The sequence below is a fragment of the Platalea leucorodia genome (genome assembly GCF_965183815.1).
Source record: "Platalea leucorodia genome assembly, contig: HAP1_HAP1_SCAFFOLD_119, whole genome shotgun sequence".
Classification (NCBI taxonomy): Eukaryota; Metazoa; Chordata; class Aves; order Pelecaniformes; family Threskiornithidae; genus Platalea; species Platalea leucorodia.
Genome location: NW_028121416.1, coordinates 196,354 through 200,947, shown reverse-complemented (window position 1 = coordinate 200,947; position 4,594 = coordinate 196,354).

The following is a 4,594-nucleotide window of genomic DNA, read 5'->3' as shown; positions in this document are numbered from 1 at the left end:
AGATAGAAACGGTATTCAGGACACTCCTTGTACCCACAACTTTCTTTGCTCCTTGAAAAATGAGTCACTCTGTTCCTTTGCGTGTTTTCAGAAAACAGATTGAAACTAGAGGAATTCATGGCCTGTTGAAGCTCAGGCCTTTCACTCTTTTGGAGCCTGCACCAAACCACCGCCAGTCCGATCAAGGGGTTGAGCATATCTGTCACACTCTGCCCCACTGTCAGCCCACAGGCACCACCTCAGTCCCTCTGTGCTGGTTGTTGGGTGTCTCCACGGGCCCTCCCCGTGGTTATAATTGTTGTGGTGGGTTGACCTCAGCCAGACCCACCCTGGTTTTCACTCACTGCCCTCTCCTAGAGGATGGAGAGAAAACACAAGGAAGGCGAAAAGTCTCATGGGTCAAGAGAATGAAACCTTAATAAGAAAAGAAACAGCTATGTGTGCAAGCAAAGCAAAAAGAGGAATTCATGCACCAGTTCCCGGGGGCAGGCAGATGTTTAGCCACTTGCTGGGCGGCAGAGCCTCAGCACACATGACACTGGCTTGGGAAGACAAACACCGTAACAATGAACAACACCCCTTCCTCCTGCTTTTGCCAAGGTTTTATCACCGAGCAAGACATCCTTTGGTATGGAACAGCCCTTGGGTCAGTTCGGGTCTGCTGTCTGCTGTCCCAGCTCTCTTCACTCCCAGTTTCTTGCCCCGACCCCCCACCCCCCCCATAGATCTGACTTCTGTGGGAGGTGTCTGAGAAAGCCTTGATGCTCTGCAAGCAGTGTTCAGCGATAGCCAGAACCCTGGTGTGGTATCAGTGGCAAAGGGTGTATTTGGTGTGAGGAATAGGTTCTCTTGCATGATCTCCATGACAACCCTTTGTGCCCTGTCCCACTTCTGTTCCTCCTACTTGACACAGCCTCCCCCACGTCCTGGAACCTACCCAGCCCTATGCACACCGCATGTAAGATTTTGCAGACATCACTGCTCCGGGGTCTGCCAGGGTCTGGACAAGGAGAGAGGTCGAGCAGGGCTGGCCATTCCCCCAGTGCAGGCCCTGAGCCCAGCAGGAGGAGGCAAAAATGACCATGCAGCAAAACTCACCCATAAACCTGTGGAGAGTGGCCAGTGCTGGACGTGGCCAAATAGGGAGGCCACCACTGAAAGCTCCCTCCAGTCCCATGCCCTAACACATTGCCCTGAGCTCTGCTGCCCTCAGCCCATGAAGAACACCAGCACAACAGCATAGACACACGGGCGCAATCCCTTTAGCCTGTTCCTGACCTCAGCTTTGGAAGAAGAGCCCAACTTCCAGATTCTGGCACTGAGGAAATCCCCTTTTATTACAGAGATGTGACATGGGAGGCCATCTCTACCATCGGGCCAGACACATGTGCAAAGACTTTTTGGGTCAGACAGACTGGGTTCATGCCTCTGGAGAAGCGGACTGCATGCAGATATTCCTGGAGAAACACAGTTATCACAGATAAAATGCCCAAAGCACAGGAGGTTCCCCAGATACGTTGGAGATCACTTGGAAAGAGACATGGGCAGCTTATTGCTGCTGAAAGACTACGGATTGAATGAGCTTCTTCAGTGCGTCTTTGAGCTCCTGGTTCCTCATGCTGTAGATGAGGGGGTTCACTGCTGGAGGCACCACTGAGAACAGCACTGTCGTTACCAAGTCCAGCGACGGTGAGGAGGTAGAGGTGGGTTTCAGGTAGGTAAATATGGCAGTGCTGACTAACAGGGAGACCACAGCCATGTGAGGGAGGCACGTGGAAAAGGCTTTGTGTCATCCCTGCTCAGAGGGGATCCTCAGCACGGCCCTGAAGATCTGCACATATGACAGCACGATGAAAACAAAACAACCAAAGTCCACAAAGATACTAACCACAAGAAGCCCAGCCTCCCTGAGGTAGGCATCTGAACAGGAGAGCTTGAGGATGTGGGGAATTTCACAGAAGAACTGGTCCACAGCATTGCCCTTGCAGATGGGTATGGAAAAAGTATTGACAGTGTGCAGGAGAGCATTGAGAAACCCAGTGCCCCAGGCAGCTGCTGCCATGTGGACACAAGCTCTGCTGCCCAGGAGGGTCCTGTAGTGCAGGGGTTTGCAGATGGCAACGTAGCCGTCATAGGCCATGATGGTGAGAAGGTAATACTCTGCTACTACCAAGAAAGCAAACAGAAAGAGCTGGGCAGCACATCCTGTGTAGGAGATGGCCCTTGTGTCCCACAGGGAATTGGAGAGGGATTTGGGAATAATGGTGTAGATGCAGCCCAGGTCGAGGACGGAGAGGTTGAGGAGGAAGAAGTACCTGGGGGTGTGGAGGTGGTAGTTGCAGGCAATGGCAGTGATGATGATGCCGTTGCCCAGGAGGGCAGCCAGGTAGATGGCCAGGAAGAGCCAGAAGTGCAAGAGCTGCAGCTCCCGTGTGTCTGCGAAGGCCAGGAGGAGGAAGTCGGTGACAGAGCTGGTGTTGGACATTTGCTGCTTCTGTGCATGGGGTCCTTTTCTTAGAGGAAGAGGCAATGAAGCGTTAGGGGAGACTTCTCTGAGGAAAATGAAAGACTTTCTCCTATACTGTCATCCTGCTACACTCTGCTCCCCGCCCCGTCCCCCTCCACTTACTCCTTTTCCAAGAAGACCTTCCTTCAGCTCTGTGGCTGCAGCTCTGGATGAGTGTGCTGTGAGGAGCAGGGCCTCTGCCCGATGGCTGCCGAGGACTCAGTCCTGCTCTGCAGCAGTGAGATCATGGGAACGGTGGGGGCAGGGGTCAGTCCTGTCATTCGACTTTCTCAGATGAAACTGCTCGTAATGCAGAAGGGCCTGTCAGCATCTGCACTCCCAGTGCTAAGGAACAGGGATAGCAGAAGGCACTTTGGGAGGTTTGGGGATTTTAATGCTCCACCCCCATCTCACCTGGGCAGTTTTCATGGATTTCAGAAAACTTCAGCGTTTTGCTGCACTCAGGGAGAACAGAGGGAGTCCTGGGAAGCAAAAGGATTGCCTGGGGCTTAGTGTAGAAGGAGGGGAGCTGATCTGTCTCTCTGTCTCGTTCTGAGTTGCTGTGGGCTTGTTCTCCATGAGATGCGGGGTGATCACACTGTTTTGCTACCCTGAAAACCAACCAGAGATTGCTGAGAACAGAAGTATCCCCCAGAGACCGCTCTTTCTCAAACTCTCAGCACCCCACTTCTAGCCCAGGACACACAGGGCTCATTTCACCAACCCAAGAGCATTTCCGCCATTGTAGCATCTCTACACTTCTGCATGGGGCTTTCAGATAACACAAGGGTGCTAGGGGACAGGTTTGCATTCTGGAGGGACATCTCACAGCTTGAAAAGAGAAAGCTTCTCAAGCACAGCTTCTCAAGGACACAGCCAAGTATCCTAACGATACCATCTGAATAAGGAAAAAACAGCTTATTCTCCAGCCCCATAGACCATATTGCCCACAGCCCCACACGTGAGATGAAAGCTGGGACACTTGTTCCCATGGACACAGCTGCGTGAAAGCACCCACAAAATCAGTGTGTGACTCTGCAGCTGAAACTCCACCTCCCCAGAGAGCCTGGCAGCAAGAACAAGATAACAATAGCAATAACACAGACCAGTGGAGGAACAAGGGAAAATCCAGTGAGGGTGTGGCTGAGAGAGGCCAGGGCAGAGGCATTGGGGCACTCAGACAGCGTTCCCCTTCCCCAGCTGTGCACGCCACCTCCCAGACACCACCATTGCCGCGCAGCTGCTCTCAGCCCCTGCGCCCTGCAGAGGGAACTGGGCCCGTGGCTGCAGAGCTGCACCACGTCTCTGCTGGAGCTCTGGCTGCAGAGGAGGTGGTTCACGCCTTGGAGCCCCCAGCCCTGAGGGCAGAGGCTTTGGTGGGTGGGAGAGGAGGCAAGGGGGCTTGCTCAGAGGAAGGGGTCTGCATTGGGGGGGATCATACGGAGGTTTCTGAATTCTCCCTCCCAAAACATTTCTTGATTTAGTTTGCTCTCATTCCCAGATCATATCCCTGCTGCCTGGAGATTTTCCTGCTGGGAGGTGTTTCCCTGTCCCATGTCTTTTCCCTGCCAGCAATCACAGACCCCATCCCAACCTCTGTGCACTCACCTTGGCCCCACAGAAACCTGCCTGTTTGCAGGGCACTGGCTGGGTGCATGTTCCTGTTTGCAGGTGGAAAAGGGCAGGTCAGAAGAACCCTGAGGGGTCCAGCAGAGGTGATGCTGGTGCTGTCCATAGGCAGAGCAGTGGCTGAGGGCACTTCAGGAGGCTCCTATCAGACTTAGTGATCACTCGCTCAGCAGTCTCAGTGGCTTCTTCAAAGTTGACAGCTCCTTTTCCATTTATCCCTTTTCCACTACACCACCACTCCAAACAGGAAACTGAAAACACAAAGTGAGGAAATCTTCATTATCTTTATGGCAATCCCTGCCAGGACCTTCTCCTTGAAACATCCCTTAGGAAATATTCTGGGGCTGAACTGGAGCTGTGAGCAGCCCTGACCCATGCAGCACCCTCTCGACAGCAGAAGGACCCTGCCCTCCCAGGGGTCCCTTCTTCCACCCACAGATTCTCCCCACAGCGCCGTTG